Below are 21,508 nucleotides of genomic sequence, written 5' to 3'. Positions count from 1 at the left end.
TCCCTACAAAAACTCATTGACACCGCGGAGCGGACGCGGAGTGGCGGTGAGTGGCAGTCTTGCAGCTGCCAGTGTTTCTTCCAGCTCTATTTTTCAAGAGGTGTGTTTCCTGCTACACCCTTCCCTACAAAAACTCATTGACACCGCGGAGCGGACGCGGAGTGGCGGTGAGTGGCAGTCTTGCAGTCATGCCAGGCAAGACGGGCCTGGCTGCCTCATCACCCTCAAAACCACAATGGTTGGATCCAGAAGACTCTTCAGGCCGCCTTCTTAGAAGTAAAATCAAGTCGCTAACCAAAAACGCAACTACATCACCCACACAACATCAACTCCAAACTAGTCCCCCCTTGACTGTAACGGAAACAACAGACGACCGTGACATTCTCACGAGTCCAAGCTTTAATACTAAAACAAAAATGGGAAACAGAATTTGTGTTGCCAACGTTCAATTTCCCCATCATAAAACCATTGAGAAAGGCTCTGCTGCTTGTAGCAGCAAACATTTACCATCCTGCAGCGAAGCCGCCTTACCCGAGGAGGACCTTGTAGCTCGGGGAGTAGACGCCGCGGGTTCCCCCCAGACCGCTGTGTTGAAGCCGGCCGCTGACAGCCCGCGGCCCGGGCCGGCACTCTCGGGGGTTTGGCTTGGCCCCGAGAGAGAGTCGGCGCCGCCCGCGTCGGCGCCCTCATTGATCGCTGCCTCGTCGAGGACTCGGAGGCCCCCCGGAGGGGGGACCGCCTTGAGCCCGGAGTCGGAGCCCCCGAGGGCGCTGACAGGGTCGAATGCCCCGATCGTCCCCGCCACTGCAGCCGCGGCTCCGCGGCCTCTCGAAGGGGAGGCGGCGTTGAGCGGGCAGGCAACGCGGGTCTCGACGGTTATCGAGGTTTACACGGCAGGGTCAGGGGGGGACCCCAATGAAGATGCCCGGCACGCCAACCAGTCGGGAGAAGGAGAGACACAGCCAGTTGGAGCTTCTGAGACCCGCCGCCCATCGGCAATAGGGCAGGAGTGCCCGAGTGGCTTGAGAGTCAAGTACGGCTCATCAATCTTGGTGAAGGAAAGAGAAATGGTCACAGCGCCATCTATAGCTGGTTTTAAGATATCAGCAATGATACATAGGGAAACTCACACCAACTTACCAGCAAATATACCAAATCCAGAAAACATCGCTACGGCTTCAACAAGCTCAATTGTATCCCAAGAAACAAAATCGCCATCGCAGGAGCTTGATATCACAATAAAAAAAAAGAGATCACGACCTAGAGACGTCTCTTTCAAGAAAAACTCAACCCTAGAATTGTCAAACAACCTAGCGGAACCCACAAGATTGGTTAAACCGCCACCTAAACAAACACACCCTACTAAAGCTCCTCGTGTTGGCTCTAAAACAATAAGAAAGGGCAGTAAAAAACCACAACGCCCTTTTAAGTTACTATCAGACTTTTTCAATAGACACTCCATAGCCATCCAAGAAAAATGTAAAGAGCTGACCGATGCAGAAATCCTTGAGGCAGCTGATGCAATTACACCGCCTAGTAAGCATCGTAGATTGTTACAAGCAAAACGAAGATCCCCTATCCCCCAAACAAACGATGACACCTGGCCAGCTCCGGACATCGATCCAACAAAATGGCACTTCTCAGGCCAAGTGTCCTCAAAAATACCACAAATTATCCAGGAAGAGTTGGGGACTTCACAGGTCCGAAACTTGGCACAACTATCTACAACTAATCAAACACCAGTCCCAGAAAGCACTACTTCTGCGGAAACCTTCACCAGTGATCAAGAAGTGCAGAGTCGCACCCAGACTTTCACGCAAGAGCAAGTCGAAGGAGAGAGCTCTGTTCCTCTCCAAACCATCTCGGCACCACCAAAGCAAACTGGTTCCATGATCATAAACCCCACTCAATTTCTGATACAAGACCAACAAACGACCAACAACATACTACATCAACCAAACGACAGCACCGAGCACAAAGATCAGGTTCTGTCGTCCTCACCTCAACAACTAAGCGAGCCCTCAAGATTAATCCCACAAACTCAAGACAAAGATGGTGGAAGTCAGTATTCTGTCAAATCTAGAAACAAGTTACAGTTTGAGAAAACTTTAGATTCTTTCTACTCAAACCTAGACAATTATAGTAACCAAAGAAGACATTCTTATGACTTCCCCCCTAGAAGATCATCAAACATCATTGTACCCCCCATACGACCATCAACTCCTGGGACAATTAAATCAGCTGTTCATCGTGACACCAATGCAACTGACCCACATCCAAAAAAGCTTGACACTTGTACTTTAATGTCAGCACTATCGATAGCCCTCAACCCTTTCATTAAACTATACGAAACAATAGCGGACTCGTTGAAAGACCATACAGCGATTCAAACTTCAATGCTGAACAAAATAACTTTTTTAGAGGGTTATATTATGGCACAAGAAGCAAAGATCTCCGCATCTATGATCAAACTGAATCAAGATCAGAGTACCGATCCACCTCAAAAAGTGGCTCCAATTGCGTGCTATACCTCCCAGGTCATCTCACAAACAAACTCAGAAAATACCCAAACTTCTTCATTTATCGATCTAACTGTCCCACCCACTCTCTGTACAGAAAAAACCAAGTTGATAAAAGGGTAGAAAAAACAAATTCTTACCAACAAGGATCAATACCAATAACACCCTTAATCCAACAAGTGAATTCAATAAATTCAAAAGCAATAGACGCTCAAAGAGACCTCTTTATTTCATCAAAAATAAAGGACAAATCAAAGAAAACTGAGGTGATAAGCAGAGTCGAAAAAGAAATACAAAATGTATCTCCTAGAGGAATAGAAGCATTTCTAAATGACGAAGAAATGATGAACATCTCGCAACATATCAGTGACCAATCAACCACTTCGACCCGAAACTCGGAAGAAATTTTCGATCCACCTACAATCCCTACACTGCAGGTAGGAAACCCCAACAAAGAAACAAAGACTAGAGAATCTCCATTTCTAACTCTAGAGGAACGAAGAACGCGACTGGCCACGACCAACCACAAATTTAAAGATCCTGTACTTGAAAAGTCCTTGATAGCCCCTAAAACGAACGATCCAAAACATGAAATTGAAAGACGGGAAAAATCTTTTTCGAGTAAACAGTCGGCAAGACGATCCCACAGATCGCATAACAATTCCCAACGTTCGTGGCCAAAAGCACAAACAAAGAAATTTTCAACAAGAGCCCCTAGCAAGGAAGCCCAGCGACCAATTTACAAATCAAAAACCACAAAACACCACACAAAACCTCTAATACGATGGATATTGAAATTAGAACAGATCCCGGGAAATCACGATGAGGTAACTCTAAATAGAAGATCGGTTATGGATCTATTCAGCTACATTCCGAAACTACGAGTAGTGAAGTCTGATGATCTCCAAATCGTCGACCCGAGCCACCAAGGATCCAGGGCAATTTCACACTTATACATAGCGTCATACGCAACAAAAAATGCCCTGGAATCCGCCCTAGAAGAACTTTTAATAATGGGCTACGACCTCACCGAATCTTCAAGAGAAATTAAAACTTGCAACTACCAAGTTAATAAAGATTACTTGGCATCTACAAAAATAACAGAATATTCCCAGTCTTTACGTCAAAAACACCACCAATCATCAAAAAAAACGACCAACGGCCTAACCTTGGATCAAAATCCTAAACAGTCTGAAAGCACCAATAAACCAAAATCTAAGGAGCCATCTAAAGACCCGGAAAACCTAAACCCAGAGCATAGAGAGCGGGCTGGTAGACTGACGTTCCCAAAAGAAGGTCAAAAACTCCAAAGAACAGTTCAGAATGAACCCCACCCAGTGACAACAAATCCATCTTCAAACCCACCTCTACTTTCTCTCTGGTCATGGTTACCAAAGGCCCTAAAGTTAAACAAACAAAAGTAGCCATTCGAGAACACGATCAACATCAACACAACAGATCGTCTAAACGCAAACGTCCAAAATCAAATAAAATTGTGCTCGTGGAACACCAGAGGTTTCCTCCATTTAACATCAGGACCTTCAAACCTAACAAATTATGATATTGTCTGCTTACAAGAGACATGGCTTATACACTCTCCAGTACTTGATGGCTATGAAACCCACACAGTATTAGCCAAGAAAGGCTCTTTAGGCCGTCCAACGGCCGGTCTCCTGATAGCAATCCGTAGCGGACGAGGTCTCGTAAATTCGCAAAAGCTAAAAGAAAACCACTTCATGCTAATGGTAAAGTTAAATTGGATTACCAAAAAAAGAGAATCGTCTAAAACCTTGCTAAAGACACTTATAATTGTGACCATCTACTGGAACCCAGCCACTATTGAAAGTTCAAGATTTATTAACACAATAGAACAAGAACTGGACTGGGTGCAAGTTACACATAAGCCTGACCACGTAATCTTATGTGGGGACCTCAACATAAACAGTCAACCCTTGGCAAATTCAAAGGGACATAGATCGAAAAAATTAGTAACAGACCAGAGGCCGACAAAATGGCAAAACTTAATGAAGTCTAGATCTTTTGACAACTTAGATCTAACATTTCCCGACTCTAATAGACTTCCAACTTGGGAAAGAGCAAATTCATCCTCCACAATTGACTACATCTTTGTATCTCGTTCTCTACTACCCCACATAATCTCCTTTAAAGTGATTAAAACAAAGGAAAGTGACCATAATCTACTAGAAACAATTTGGTCTACCTCCTCTCCGATTAACCACACCATGACCTCAGATATTGAACTCTCCACGCAAGGAACAAGACTCAGATTAACGGAAAAAGCAATAACCACTATCACAGCGCAATACAAAGACTACAGTAATCAACCCCCTAGGACAGACGTGGACTACCTGCCCCTATTGACCATCTTTAAAGCTCCTCAAAAAAAAAAGAAGACTCCACCACTAGACCGAAACCATACCTATGACACATTAGTCACGGAAAAAAAAAGAGAACTGAGGAGAATAAAAAGACAAGCAAAAGGGTTGGAGCCCTCATCAGCACTCGAGACCATTAAATTGGCCGTCAAAGACTACAAATCATGGTTAAAAGGCTACCGCCATAAGTTGTACCAGCAAGACGCGGAAAATATTCTCATGGCCATCACCAGAAACAACGCCAGAGACTTTTGGACCTTACTTCATTCAACTGCACCAGGAGATCGACCATGCCAAATAAATGGAATTGGTCAACTGACCTGGGAACACCACTTTCAAACCCTTTTTAAGAGTCCAACTATCAAAACCCCTTTGATGGAACCAAACGAAACCCCCTGGATCAGTGTGGACAACATTGAGGACATCATTGCCTTAATTAAAAAGTTAAAACCATCACGTGCGCCTGGACCGGATGGCATCACGAACCTCGACTTGAAATCCCATCCAGAGACTTGGGCTCCCCTTTTGAGCCAAATATTTAAACGCTGCACAACCACAAAATCAATTCCATCTTCATGGACTTGTGCAAACGTCGTCCCTATCTACAAAAAAGGGGATAGATTAGACCCAGCGAATTATCGCCCTATTGCCCTCCTTGACCCAATAGGCAAAATGTTTGGGTCCTTGCTGCTAAAACATTTCATTACTTGGGCCAAAGACTCCCCGTGCCACGATAACCTCCAAACTGGCTTTAAAAAGAACCTGGGGACTAACGCCAACATTTTGATATTGAGTGCCCTCAAAAGCAAAATCTGGGAGGGTCGCCCACGTCTATATATCATCTTCGTCGATCTCACACAAGCTTTTGACAAAGTCGATCGAGAAAGACTGTGGAGAAAGCTTACCCTATGGAGATGTCCATTAGACGTACTCAACCCAATTAAAGCCCTCTACTCAAATACTACCATGAGGGTCCGCCTGAACAAGCAAGGCACTCTAACACAAGCAATAACAACAAACAGAGGCGTCAAACAGGGATGCCCACTAGCACCGGCTCTGTTTTTGTCCTATTTAGGCGACTTCCAGGAAACGGAAACAAAGATTAGAGTTTTTCCGCCTAAACTCGGAGGAGAACAAATCAGTCGCCTACTCTACGCCGACGACCTAATCTTGCTGGATAATACCCCCATTGGCCTTCAACGTCAATTAACAAATCTTCAATTCTACATGACGTCAAACAATTTGGAAATAAATGAATCCAAAACAAAAATGATGATAATAGAGAAATTCTCTAAAAAGAAATCGGCACCGAATTTGAAACTTGGCACTACTACCATTGAAAAAGTCACAACTTTTAAATATTTGGGAGTCACCCTAGATAGCTCATACAAAGAAAAAGCAATGCAAGAGTCCCTACGCGCCAAAACTACCAAGCTAGCCACACAAGGAAAGGCGATTGACATTAAATATGGTAGATTCTCAATTAGACCTGTAAGAGATTTCTACAAAACGAAAGTTATCCCATCCTTGACATATGGCGCCGAAGCAATGCCGAACCTTCCCCACGACTTATGGCCAAAATTAGAAGCAAACTTCTGGCGCCCAATTTTGGGCCTGCCGAAAACAACTCCGATATCAGTAATTAGACGAGAACTAACTCTCTCCTCGCTAAAATCAATTGTGGATTGCAATAGCGTCATGCTTTATCGAAAATGTAGACAGAAAGAAACGCTTTACGCATACCAACTGATAAGTGAAGAAATCCGACTGGGCACTTGCCATATGCTCACTCGATGGGAAAGTAAAGTCTTGAACATCCTAGACTCAGTTGCCTGTAACACAGAAGATCTCATCGCCAACCCCGTTCGAGTTGTCAAGAAAATCAAAGAACTTGACTGGATCAACACCAATGACTCTGCCTCAAAATACAAACTTTCCAGTCACCTTCCTCCTTTCTCCAAGAAACTCGACGCTATCCAACCTTTTCTGAAACTATTCCCAAATAGAGCGGCCCGAAATTATTTTTTAAAAATAAGATTGAACCTTCTAGAAACCAATGAAATACTGGCGATTAGACATCAATCCTTATCCAGCTTCTGCCGTCTCTGCAAGTCCACCACGGACAAGGAAACCATACGCCACCTCCTCCTGAACTGTCCGGCGACGATAGAAATTCGTGACAGATACCTGACAGACATTTTTACAAATTTTACTCTTCAAAGCGAAGAAACGTGTTGGAACAAACTGTTGGACGGAGACAAACAGGCATGGCAGTTGGCAACTATAAACATCATGAAACACATCCTTAACGTGCTTCTTCCAACACAGACAGAATGAAAAGTTCCACCGTTTCTTCCGCTTCTCTCGAACAATTCTTTCCTCTCAACTTTTGTTAAAAAATCTAGAAAGATTATATACAAATAAAAAAAAAAAAAAAGAAGTGGCAGGGAAAGCAGCATTACACAAGAACAAGCTACAGGCTGAAATGTAACTAGCAGTTGTACACCAACAGGATGGAGAGTGGATCTATACAGAAACAGAAGCAAAATAGAGCATGCTTGAAGCACAAAAACAAGCAGGAAACTGTGATGCCTAGTTCAGAGCAACAGGTTCTAATGTAGGAAAATTGGCTTTCAGGACCACAGGGTTTAAATGGGTAGCTCCTAGGACGCAAGTAGGTGGACTCAATGGCCTAGATACTGCTCATCAGGACTCTGAGCTCTTGGGAAAAGCCTAGGCATTTTATGGGGAAAGGAGGGTGGCATTCGATGTGCAGGGTGAACTCCTGGAACGATCCCAGATTGGATCAGATTCTGCAAAAGGTCACTAGATTCTAGTATTGGTAGCAGCGCAACCACTCTTGAGAAATCCTGAAATTCAATTTTTGAGAAGGCGATGTAGTTGCTATAGTAGAGGTGACTGAGAAGTAGATAAGAGGGTTCAACATGCACTTCAGGCTAAATGATACACGGATGAGAGGCCAGGAGCCCCATGCTCCAGAGGGCAGGCTAAAGGTTCAGCTGCCCTTTGCCATCATGGCTCAGATGACTTTTATAAAGAAGATTTACATAGAGCACTAAACCAAACAAATATGTCCAAGCGCTGGTCATCATACTGCTAGTGGAGCAACAACATTCCAACCTGGTGCCTGAAAAAAAAAATAATACCACCACATTTTTAATTTGGACAGGGAGAACAATTAGTATCTTGGCCTCTTGAAAAGCAAAGAGACTTCCTCCAATGTTAGAGAGTTTAAACCGGGAGAGACTAAGACAGACGTGGCAAGCTTCTCAAAGGAAGAAAAAAAAAGGGGACATATTAAGCAGACTAAGGGTAATAGGGCCGGACCATGAAGGTACTTGAATCCAAGACATGCCAATTTAAACTGAATATGGTCATATACCGAGCTGTTGACACTTGGTACCACCTCCTACAAGAGCACACGGATGAGCATAACCGACTAATTTTGGACCCTTTGACGTTTATTCGAGGCGAAGAGAAGGACAGTATAAAGTACATCAGCACAGTCTAGGCAGGAGTTCACCATAGCTCAAACAATAATGGCACAATGATATGAGGAAATCAGAAGCATAACTTTGTTTAAAAGCCCAAATTGGAGGAACGGCTGCATTAATCCAAGGCTTGAGGGCTATCAAGCTGTCAAATACGACAAGGTTTTTCACCTTGAGGCAGAAAACAAGTGTATGAACAAACATTGGAGATAATACGTTTTGCAGAAATTTCCTTTTTCCATTGTCAAACAGAATGACCCGTTTTGGATCCACATGACTACAGGTGGCAGTCTTTAATCCAGGAAAGAAACACCAATATAGTGGAGGTTGTAGATCCATACCCCCTCCTCTCCGAGATCTATACATATAACTGGGTTATCGCCTACATAAGACTGTAGCATTCCAGAAAGCATTTTAAACACTCGAGTGGGGAGACCGCAAAAGTGACCTTCCGGGATAGAAACAAAGAAAGGACCTATGTGTAGTATCAGAAAGTAACAATTTAAACCAGTTGTAGGTAAAAAAAAAAAAAACTGGAAAATGGACAATGATGGTGTAAGAATGAAGGAGGTTAGTGTGGCTCGTAGCACAACAACAAGTACAGCAGAAACATTCAACATGACCAAGAGAACCAGCTGCACTGATCCACTACCTCCAAGTTGTGGTCCAATAATTCCCATACAGCCTCTGTACCGTATCCAGAAAGCCAGATTGAGAAAGGGGGAGAATGGCGTGGGGGTGGAGGGGAGAGGGGAGTGTCAGATGTAGGCATAGAGAAAGCCTGGAGACACAACTTGGTAGAATGCGCACCAATGAGATTGATGGTTGTCGGTCATCATATCATGGTTTTCACCAAGAAAATTCTTGGTGTACGTGAGCTTTAGAAATAATGTAAGGGGGCATTAGAGAGCCCCGAAGATGGCAGCGTTTCTTTAAGCTGTGGCTAGTATGAGGTAGTCACTCTGAATATCCTGTGGCAATCCTGCCCCTAAAGTTGTGCTCTACCTGGAGCAGCAGATGTAGGAAGATGTGCTCCGCAAGTTGCGTTAGGCTGGCGAGACCCGGTGTGCCACAACCACTGCTGTAATCAGGGCCGTGGGACCGCCGTCTCCGGAGACTAGGAGCACACCCCTGATGTGGCAGCAATGTGGCGAGCTTACCCTTCGACTGTCTCATGGGAATATCAGTGGCTGGTCTTGGAAATAATGGGTCTCGGGTTTCTTCAGTGGGTTAAGATGTTGAACATCGTCTCTTCGTCTAAGGTTCAGGTGGACGGGGTGGTCTCTCTGTGTGGAAGGTAGGCAGGGGTACGCGGCACGGCTGCCCACTGTCCCTGCTCATATTTGCATTTTGATTGAGCCCCTGGGGAGAATGTACAGGATCGGGCATGAACATATGGGTTTGCAGCTGGGGAGCATCATTGCATCTCCATGTACACAGACAACGTCCTTTTATATGTACATAATCCCCAGGACAACTTGGGGCAGGCTTTGGCGATGATGGAGGAGTTCAGCCAGCTTTCGGGGTTGGTGGTTAATAAGTCCAAGTTGGTAGTGTATGCACTGCCGACAGATGACAGTGGGCGCTTAGAGCATTTTGGGATGGAGGGGGTCGTCTGGGTTTTAAGTATCTGGGAATATGGATAAGCGTGAACTGGGCATGGATGTATGCCCAGAATATTACTAGGCTGCTTACGGATTTTGAGGGGGTTACATGTTTTTGGATCCAGTTTCCCCATCTCTTTACTGGATGGAACGCATGGCTCTGGCAAAAATTATCATTGTGCGAGACTGTTGTATGCGTTCCAAGCGATGCCAATGGTGTTGGGTAACCCGTTTACGTTCCCTGCATGCTACTCTCAGTAGGTTGCTTTGGAAAGGGGAGACCCTGAGGATTGGCCTGGCCATGCTGCAGTTAAAGGGGATATTAGGGCGCCGGATTTTAAAGCATAATATATGGGGCGTCTGTCCTGCAGCATATGGTGGACTGGCTCGCCTGACCTCACGAGGATCGGATCACGAGCAGAATAGAGATGGAGACGGAACCACGCAGACTGCTTGTTTGGAGGACAGGACCGGGAGTTGCGCAGTGTCCTCACCCCAGGGTGGGTAAGAATTAAGTCTGGTGGTTCTCCCCATGGGCTGCAGTAGACTGCGTGGTTGGGAGCGATCTGGGGCGGAGGGGGGGCATGCTAGACGCCTTGTATGTAGAGCATAGGGCTATCGCGTTCGCTGAATTCCGGGCACCACATCCAATGGTCCGCCTGAACTTTTGACTTTGCCGCTTTGATGGCGGGAGTGAGAGGCATGGGGGGCGGGGTTCCCAGAAGACCCCAGATTCATGGGATGAATGCGACCCTCATGCAGCTAGTGGGGGGAGGTAAGAGTGTGTAGTAGCTATACGCAACTAACAGGGAAGAGGGTAACACTGCAGCGGTGGAGCTCTGCATGGAATTGGAAACTGGCATGAGGGAGCACCTCACGAAAGGGGAATGGACAAAGGCCCTTGAGCGTATGAAACAGGTATCCCGGAAAGCCAAATACCAGCGGATTCAATAGAATATAGTCCGGAGGGCATACATCACGCTGATGAGGGCATCTAAGATGGTGGAGGGGTGGATCTGGTTTGCTGGAGGTGTCGGCAGGAGGTTGTGATAGGAATGCGAGCGCATGCCAGGTGCTTGGGGCGACATCTGCTTGGAACAGTCAGAACTAACTGGGATGAAAGGACACGTTACGATCAAGCACTGTTTGCTGGGGTTCTTGCCTCTGGGGAAGGGAAGGAATAGGAAGACATTGACCAGAGCTCTGGCACTGGACCTCCTCTTGGCCTGAAGGATGATTGCTATGGCCTGGAAGGCGCAGGGCGGCCCAAAGCTGGTGGCGTAGGAGCTGGCGGGAAGAGGGCGAGATGAAGAGAGCCAAGATGGATGTGTGTAGCCTGTTTCGGAGAGGGCACGGAACCCCGCTATACAATATAGCACGAGATATGAGACAAACTGGAACTGAACCCAGACTTGCGTTCCCCTTGAAGGGACTGGTGGTTTTTGAGGAACGGAGAGTGGGACTTACGGTGGATCAGGATGGGGTGAGGGCGGTAGGGATGAGTGGAATTAATATGTTCTGGTATGCTGTTTGTACTGGTTGAAGGCGGTACAACAAAGTATTATGAGAAGTGCAAGTTTGATGCTTGGAAAAAGAATTGAAAACATCAACGAAGAAAACTAGACAAATAAAATAAATAAATAAATAAATAGACCAATTTAACAGACACTCTTGAGACTGGAAATCAGTTGGGATACTATCTTGGAAAAGTTGTCTTGTTCACGCCAATTGGAGTAAGCAATACATTATTAATAATAATAATAATAATAATAATAATAATAATAATACAGAGCAGGAAAACGTCTCCAGGTGCAGTGTTACAGGCTTCACTGGAACTGTGAAAGTTTTAGTTTTAAATTCTCAAAAGACTATCCCTAAACTTGTGATCTAATCCCAACCCCTGGTAAATTGCTTCAGATAGCAACGGAACAATGCTCCTTGGCCACCAAACCAGCTAAAGCCTAGCAGCCCAAACCTTTCATCACTACTACGTTTTTCCCTCATGCAAATGGTCCTCAAACAAGGGGATGGCCTCCTGCAAGCCTATGTAGAGGAGCAGCTGGGTACATCTGCAGGGGATCCCATCCTCCCCTGTATTAGAGACATGTGATTCTGCCTTGCCTAACACCAGCTATTGTACCAATACCACAGCGAGTAATTGAAAGAATATACCCATTGAGACAACCCTATCAAATGCACCCTCTAAGTGATGACAACCTGCAGGTGGAACTCCCTAAAGGAATATGAGAAGAAAGTAAATGACTGATGATGTCATAAGAAAGTGTGCACGAAGTCTCGAGATATTGACTGAAGATAATGTATGGATCCTCAAAAAACTGACAAAGTAAAGAACTGAGTGAACTCTCACGTGTAAATGGAGATAGAGCTTGAAGTTCCAGACACAATAGCGAGTGCCCTCACTCCGTGCAATTCCAAAGACGAGAATACTCTACAAGGCCAAGTACAATCATGGGAGAACGCAAAGCTAATTGGGGATGAGGTAGCGTCATGTCCCATCTCCCTGCACCTTGGTCTGGGCTTAAGTGCTGCTAAAGGAACCAAATGTTCCAGACATGCACAAGCGTGCCAACCAGTTATATTACTCCATATAACAAAGGACCTTACAGCTTGTAAAACCAATGAGAAACTGTGTACCAAACGTTTCTAATGTGACATAATTTAAGAGGTAGGCTTAAATTGTCCACCTGCTAAAGGGTAGCCAATAACAATTGTTAAAACATTACTTTGCCGTCTTTTGAGTTGGTTCGGTTATTTGGTCTCTATTCTGGTGTAATCCCATCCATTACCATATGCACGTTCCAAAGGGAAATAAACTGTTTTAACGAGATCAACAAGCTTCTTTTAAACCAAATGAAACATTTAGCACCAAACAATCGGCAACCAAAAAGGGCCGAAAATATTACAAGGTACATCTAACCACAGTGAAGATGACAGCAGACTGTCAAAAATCAGACTCCGAACATACCATAAGAATTACAGGAAAAAGTAAAAAGTATACAACTACTCCTAACAAGTCTTGTTAGTTTTCCCACCGGTTGATTATGGATATTTGTCATGCTTACAAGTCTGGAGGGTGAGGGAGAAATACATTTTTTTTTTGTTAAGGCTTGATGTGGGAGGAGTCGCCTTTACTTAGGTGGGTCGCAGCAGATGGGGGGGATGGGATTGATCATGCCCTACTTCCAATGGGGCCCTACAGCACCGTTTTATCCGCCTCTTTACATGGTTTGCAGACTGCAGTTTCTCGCAGCCACAGAACACCAAGCTGTGTTAAAAACTCGAAGCATGGCCTCAGTGGAACGCATTGGGTCCAGCCATTAGGCAATGTAAAGCTATGATGCTGCCCTCACAGATGCGCCATGGAGGTGCAGTCCCGAACAACCGTGTTAATACATCGACGAAAGACCGCCAGGAACCTGCATACTTGCCCACACCTGCAAATTCGAATGCAGTTTTCCTTTACGGTGTAGGTGGGCGTCACCTGGACAACGCAAAGGTTATTAGGAGTTGCTTTTGAAATCAGTCATGTAGTGGCCCCCACCATTCGCGCCTTGAAACACTTGTTTAGAGGCGCGTTACAAATGCCATATCATATCATTCACGCATTGTGCTGGACCTGATCATCCGATCGGTGTAGGCGCAGCAGGTGGTTGTCCCAGCCCCTGAATACAACCATGGTTCATGCTACTGCCCTTCGAATGGAGCAAGGAGTGCGGCCTGAATTCTACTATAAAACAGTTGGTTTATTTCACACAAATATTTTTGTTTTAAATTTTCAAAAGCTCCCCATCTGATGTTCGGAACGTGTTCGCTTTTGGCGCATGCCATTTTGACTTCCGTTAAACACTTTAGTATTACCATCCCTTTTCAAATATAGGACAAAAAATACCTGAATCCAAAGTCATGTAATCGAAATCTTAAAAAGATGCAAGTGGCAATGTACAGCTTAAATCTCCAAACTCTACTTTTAATCAGACTTCGAACACCCACCCTCTTATTCTCCCTGCTAAAAGGGCAAAAACGTGTAGTACTACAACACTGGGTGATAACGTTCTGTGTTAGCATGAAATGGAATGGTCAGTATATTTTTTTTTTCGCCTTTCTCTTATATGGTGGCAACAAAGGCATGTGAAGTTTTCGCTATGGAATGATGTGCAGAAAAATAAATAGGCACGCCGCAGACATGTTATCCGTCAACACTCAGAATTTAGCCCTAAACAAACAAAAAATGCATGTAGTGCATGTGTGTTTTTCATATGTTCGTTAAGGGACGGCAAAATGTCACTTATCGATCAAACAAGCAAGAAACGTGGTCTTGAAAAGAGAAAGGGACACCAAACAGCGTTGTCTAATGATACAACGCAAACTTGGCCTTGTTAACCTGTGCGCGCAGATTAAAACCAGTGAGAAAAAATAAGCCCTTCTAGCCCCCATCCATCACGGACGCCGTCGCAGCAGAACCAGCGTATCTTCAATCCGCTTAACATGCCAGTGACAAAGAGAGAACACCACCCCCAGCCAGGAGAATGTTGGACCCAATGCTCACAACACCATTCCCCCTTTAAACTTACAAGTCACTTCAAGAACGACGAAAAAGCAACAGAGGACCAAGTAAGTCTGGGCTACGCTGCTCCCCTCTGTCCATACGATGCCTGCGGGGAATACTACAAGCCACGTGCATGCCGGCCAATTGTAATTATGTTATTGAACCCGCCCTGAGGGCCCCACCTCGTCTGCAGACCCAGTCTAAAAAAAAATTAACTCTTTCAAGACACCTCTGCTAAACGCTGTTCTGAGGCCTTCACGAACCACAATCCTCAGGATAATCCAGAATGGATCGTCAGTCACCAACTGAATTTCCTGCGCCATGCCTTGACAACAACGCAAATATAAAATCGGAGCACCCGAACCATTTTCTCAACTTACTTTGCTCCAAACACTACCACCTCAAGAACCACTGAAAAATCAATCATTCGGACACCGATTTGTTTTGATTCTGTCCAGCCAGATGTCTCCACCTGCGCGTCCCCGCCCTTTGCAGAAGAGGCCTTTAGTTTAGCCTCTGATCCGGTTGCTTTTCCATCTTGAGTCTCCATCTTTACATCTCCGGTCAAATCAAAACCTCTTGTGAATTTGATTTTTTTAGACCCTGACTGTAACAGAGGCCACATCGGAAGGTATGCCTGCAAATGTTTTTTTTCCACTAGCTCAACCTATCCGTTGTTAGACGGTTAAATATTTTATTTCGGAAACAGCAGTTCCATAAGACATTCTCTCCACGTTCATCTTCCTCGTCACAGTACTTCCCGTTGAGGCCCCGCCTCCATTCTAGGAAGCTTTTTTTTTTTTTTATCTCGTGGGTACACTACACCCTACTTACTATCCACAATCCCTCCATGCATGTCAACGTTCTGTGACAAAAAATATGTAGGAATCTCAAAATGTTGTAATTGGAACAATGACATCACAGAAAATGAAGTCAAATCAATGTGACCCAATGAAATGACAGGACATGACCTCACAGACGGCAAAGCGCACATTTAAAGCCCCAGAACGAAAATAATAAGAGATAAATATATTGCTTATTAGTAAGACTGCTGACCAGGAACATGGGGCAGTAGCCTTTCAACTGAAAAGGTGTAAAAGCCCTAATGCTGTCCCTGCCCTTGGCACATCAATTGTCATTAAACACAGTAACTCATTTAACATACCTGCCTCAGAGATTGGAGACATTTTCAGCTATCAGCTGTGTGTATTTGCAGCACAGTGACAAACACAGAAGTTCAGAAGAATTTCTGTACTGAGGGAGACAGATCACTGAAGCTCTGAACAAACAGCACAATGAGCTCCGGACAGGCAGTGTTAAGGAGAATTCTCATAAATGGCTAATTTCCCTTACCTACTGAGTCCCTCAGCAGCTTTTCTGGATTTCTAGGGTTTATTTTTTTTCACCTGGTAAGAGTGTGAGCCTTTTTTCCCACTCTTACATGTGTTTTGCTATGTGTATTTCAACTTTTTGTGTGATCTTGGGCACTGGAGCATCGCCTACTCCATGGCACCATATTTTCATGTGCGTTACACAGCACCTTCAGTGCAGTGACACGGGGTTGTCTTTTAGACTTCCCACTGACTCCATTTTTCTGAGTCTGACCACTGTCCCCCCAGAAAAGATAAAGTTGCCATTAACTTTATTTAGTCACTTTAACCACAGACCCAGTACACCCCATTTTACATGGAGTATTGGAAAGGGTTAATTATTATCCCTTTTTGTCTGTGTCTCTTGGAGCATTGTTTTGCTCCCTTTTACACTAAGACTTGGGTGGTGGCACTGGTATCTACCCTATTTTTCATACCACGGTTATCTTAAATAACCATGGTATTGTTTTAGGCTATTATATTAGCCTCAAACATGAACCCGCTTGACCATATATATTTTATTACGGTTCCGGCTGGGTTTGTTCGCCATTTCTTTTTGTAAATGCCTTTCTCGTGTTTTACTCTGTGTGCCAAACCAGGTTTGGCCCTTTGTTCGCCGTCTTTTCGCGGTCTTCTGCATAGAAGCCCTCCTTAAGGCGCCTGAAAGTGTGGGTAGGCAGGATGTGAGGGAGGGGTTTTAGGACCCCTGCCATGGGTTCCCTTGGTAACCCAAGTTGCACTCCTGTTTGATTGGCTGGGTGACTGCCCTTGGCAGGACAGCCACCCTGCTGTGTGATTGACAGCCAGGCTGTATGAATGGGGGAAAACTGCATACAAAGCAGGTTTCTGGGACTGGAAGAGCAGAGTCCCCACAGTCACCCAGCCAATCAAACAGGAGTGCAAAGAACCTATGAGGAGCTGATGGAAGAAGACCCCTACAATGACTGAACCGCCAGGTAAAGCCCTGCTGCAGGTACGAATCTTCAGTATCCGACGACAGAGAAGATCCTCCAGGAAACTTCTTCCCTTGAGCTGGTGAGACCAACCAGTTCGCCCAAACTGCAAGCCAGGACCCCTCCTCTGGTCGAATTCGCTGTACGGAGCTACATTGGGCCGGATAGCCAGGAAGGTCGGACCCTGCTTGGGTTTCAAGGAGCACACCTTTTATTCGTTGCTTTGCTCTGCTGCTGGTTTCTTCCCTGGGTAGTGCAGGACCCTCCAGTCTTCCTACTTCTGCTCAGTCCGACAGTCGCTTCAGGAACCGTGAGCCTGCAGGAACTACCAGGAACGTCTGCCTCAGCTACAGCTCCCTCTCTGTTTTAAGGTACTGTGCAAATCCGGTTGTTCGTTTCGTTCAGCCGCAGTGAAAGTGTTTGAAATCTTTCTCCAAACCGAGGGCTTGTCCTTCTCTTCTCTTTGAACTAACTTTTCTACCAACCAACCTCATCCGGAATCCGTGGCACAAACTTTACAGCGAACTACACTGAACTTTATTATCTTGAGCAAAAGACTTCTGAACATTGATTTTGGCCCTAAGCCTTTTCTATCTAATTTTATCATTGTAGCCTCTCTTGTTCAATTGCCCTGAGTACTTACCTGTTGGTGTGATTCAATTTCTGTTAACTTCTGTCTTTCCCTCCCTTTTTAAATTGCTGGAGTGCCATTTTGCTCCCACTTCATTTTGTGAGCTTAACTTGTCTGGAATTTAAGGGCAGTTGTGTGGTGTATTAAGAGTGTGATTTTTAAACTGCTTATAGTAGTGAAATGTTATACAACTGAAGAGTGAAATAAATGTATATTCTTTTACTTGAAAACGTCGGTGTTTGCCTGAATCATAGTAATTGCTGTCCTTTGTGTACCTATTTGATACTGCTCACTTACTCTTGAGATAAGTCTGGCTGCTCAGCCACTGCTACCACTTTAACTGTGTAGTACAGGCTTGTACCAAAGGTGAAATTGTAAAATTGTACCGTCACTTGTAGTCTTAATTGTGTGTGCTGTTCCCAAAGGGTACTGCATATAATTCTGCCTAACAGGCAGGCAGCTCTGAGAGGCACGGAATGTGTGTGGCATCACGCTGACACTTGCCTGAACCTCAGAGTGGCAGCGAGTGTGTCTGTTTCACGGTACTAGATATAGCCAGGCAGCATGTCATCAATGAAATCAATGGGCCATTTAGCACGCCCACCTTACACTGGCGGATGCTGCTGGGCCTCAGGCAGCGAAGCCTGGAGCCATTAATCGGTAGGTTCTGATAGGAATATTTGTAGACAGTAGGACTGCTTAAAAAGCGGTAGCCTACCGCCTGAATCAGTAGTGTTGGCAAGTATGTCCCTCAGTTTAAAAATATTCTGTCCTCTGGCCAGGAACCAACTTTTTCCAGGTGCTGAGCCCCAGGAGAACAACGTTGTTGGCCTGCCGAAAGGTTTCTCCAGCAGGGCAGGGAATCGTTATAGGAGGGTCATGCTCCTGGATTCCCTGCCGGCCAGGTGGTTCGGTTGAGCTTTGTGTGGGTGGTAGGGTCCCGCTCGGTTCCCCTGTGAGGTGAGGAGACTCAATAGAGTGCCCGGTATCAGAATTAGCCCCTGCTAAGGAGGTTTCATAGGATTACCTGGGGATGTGGCACCCAAATTTAGGTCCCTGTAAAATTGCTCCAGTGCCGCAAGTTGTTTTGGGGGTTTATATAGAGGGGCCATGTCATCTACATGAAGCAGTATTCCCTGAAATGTTCCCCCTTTAATTATTGGAGCATCAGTTCAAGTTCTGAGCCAAAGTTGCCAGCTTCCATGCAGAGGTTGAAGGTGACAGCGGACATTATGGGGCCTTGTGGAACTCGGCATGCCACTGGGTGGAGCTGGGATCTGTTTTGGCTCATCTGAATGAGTTGGTCTCTATTGGCGAAGTAGGAGGTTAACCACTGCAAGACTATTCAGTCAAAGCCCATGCACGTGGTGAGGAAAGCTTCATAATCAACGGTATTTAGGACAGCAGAGAGAACAAGGAGGAAGAATAAGTAGGGGCTCCCTTTGTCCATGATGTGTCGGGTTTCATTGATAACTTGGATTGTCGGGGTCTCTGTGCTGCATTGTGGTCAGAAAAGGGATTGGTAGTCCTGTACGAGACTGTGCTGAGTGATGTTTTCATGCAACTGGATGGTGAGGTCCCTTTTAAAAAAAAAAACATCTGTTTATTGAACTTGTTTTTTTAAGCAACCAAAAACATGAGCAGTCAACCGTATTTACACCCTTCATCCCCCACCTTTACCCCTCTGCCGCCTACATGACCTCCCCCACCCAATACAATACGAGAAAACACAATACCTCATGCTTCCATCGTCCCTAGGGAGGGGCTGTTATTATTCCATCACTCCCACAGTTACTGAGCACCTTTCTGTATTTTGGCCTGAAACTATTTCAGACTCAACTGAACGTCAATAGAGAACAAGCGCACTGTTTTTTGGAAAGAATAATTTCAAAAATATAAATTATTCAGAGCTCCGAAGGCTCCCTGATAATTAATGAAAATAAAAGGTGCGGGGGAGAGTCAAATGACTCTGGTATCGAAAGTCAAGAAAATATTGAGGTAAATGAAGTACCCACAGTCCATGGGCACTCCCGTCCCCTGCACACCTATAAATACTGGTAGTAACTTCCAGTCAAAATGTATTCAGGATTTAAGTAATTCAATACTTGATCTATTACCATTAATGAATTGATTAGTTGATTTTATTCAAAAATTGAGCAAAATAGTAGTACTTCATATGTTATTAGAATTTATTACTTGATTTTATGTATTGTTATCATACATGTACCTCAATTCATTTCAATTATTATGCATTATATCCGTGAATATAATGCATAATAATTTAAAGGAATTGTATATAAGGCTTTCTTGCTCCTGAAGAAGAGAGAAGATCTCTCGAAATGCGTTGAGCTTTTTATTGAATCTTTGGAATTGATGTGTTTTGAAACTTTGTGTGTTTTGTATTTAAGTGTGAAAAATATTTGAAAAATATTTGTAACTGGATTAAGAATATGTTATGAGGTGCATGTATGATAACAATGCATAAAATCCAGTAATAAATGCTAATAGCATATGAAGTACTACTATTTTGCTCAATTTTTGAATATAATCAACTAATCAATTCATTAATGGTAATAGATCAAGTATTGAATGAATTCATTAACTCTTGAATACATTTTGGCTCCTAGATATTGCCAGTATTTATAGGTATGCAGGGGACGGGAGTGGCCCTGGACTATAGGTACTTAATTTAACTCACTATTTCAGACTCATTCACCCCATCTTTCAAGGGGGGAGATCATCCAGTGAGGTTTGAATGTTATTGAGTAGGGTGCCCCATTGCAGTTCCAAGGCATCTGAATCCTCCTCTGTTCTTTGCCCCCCTACTACCGCCTACTAAGCGTGGAGCTTGGGATTACAGTGAGCATTCCCATAACATGGCCGCGGGTACGTGATGATGTCGCACGTAAAACGTGCAACGTCATAATTTGTTTATGGGCATTTAAGCCACCTGAAATGGCATCCGCGGCGCGAATGTGCATGCAGGATGCTTGAGGCGTCTCATTAGAGGAGAATCAGGTAAGCACTGTTGGGGGGTTTTGGCAAAGGGATGAGGTAACTGCTATCACGGGGGTTTCACGATGCCCATGAAGGAACCGAAGATAAAAATAAACATAATGATATAAGGCAGTTTTCAAGTCACTTGGGCAGCCTGTTTTTTTTTTCAAAAAAGGACGACAATATGAATAGTGAATGTGTAGTATGGGAGAAAGGAGACTTAACCAAGCAGTGATTAAGGTGTAGAGGGACTTTTTATGATCAGCTGGAGTACTTAAGTAATGAATAGATAGAGATTCTCTTAATTGAATAGGTAGATAAACTTGAAAATATTTCACAGGACCTAGGGAACTATCCCTGATATGAGATGGAGGAATTATCCTTTCTGAAATGAATTAAGTAACAAAGAATTACAAGGAAATCTAAAGGATGATGGTGGTGAGTAACAGTCTCTATAGGGACATTGTTAAAGGCTTTATATTGGTGACGAAGGTCACTTTGAAAGGGGAAATGTCACTAAGGGTGGCGGATTTTGTAGTATATGAATAAATGTAATGAATTCTAAGTAAATTTGATTTTTTAACAATCTTGTTGGAATAAAGAGATATGAGATGACTTACTCGTGGAAGTCACCTGGGGAATGTCTTGACAGAACAAATATAAATAAGCAACAATGACATGTAGTAAACATAAGAATGCTATCGCTATGTGTATCGCTATTTATTTATTTATTTATTACATTAATAAAGCACACCAAACCCTTGGACATCAAAGTACTTTAGACAATACTTTAGACATTTGTATATCTAAAGCTATTTGTAATCAAAAGAACGGTGTAATTAATGACGTATCGTACTGTCTCTCTCTTCCTACCAATCCTACCTAACACCAATTCCTTTTTGTCTGTCCACATAACCAATAATTTGTACATACATGCAATGAATGTAAGTGATACAGAA

The 21,508-nt window shown here is 44.3% G+C and overlaps 1 protein-coding gene across 3 annotated transcripts in view; it reads right to left on the bottom strand.

Moving 5' to 3' along the window:
• The window catches only part of LOC138579573 (embryonic polyadenylate-binding protein-like), a 1,702,133-nt gene extending 1,687,082 nt beyond the window's left edge, over positions 1 to 15,051 (bottom strand). The window contains exon 1 of one of the 3 annotated variants that reach the window (XM_069649846.1): positions 14,979 to 15,051. The gene's annotated coding sequence lies outside the window, so the exon portion shown is untranslated. Of the gene's footprint in view, positions 1 to 14,623; positions 14,756 to 14,978 lie in introns of those variants that run through there. The other 2 variants (XM_069649847.1, XM_069649845.1) reach the window with 2 other exon arrangements.
• Between the last annotated feature and the right edge of the window lie 6,457 nt (positions 15,052 to 21,508).

This window comes from Ambystoma mexicanum, chromosome 3p, assembly GCF_040938575.1.
Source record: "Ambystoma mexicanum isolate Mex_15411 chromosome 3p, UKY_AmexF1_1, whole genome shotgun sequence".
In the NCBI taxonomy this organism is placed as follows: domain Eukaryota; kingdom Metazoa; phylum Chordata; class Amphibia; order Caudata; family Ambystomatidae; genus Ambystoma; species Ambystoma mexicanum.
The sequence above is the reverse complement of the archived record's forward strand: the minus strand, read 5'-3'. Positions and strand labels throughout refer to the sequence as shown.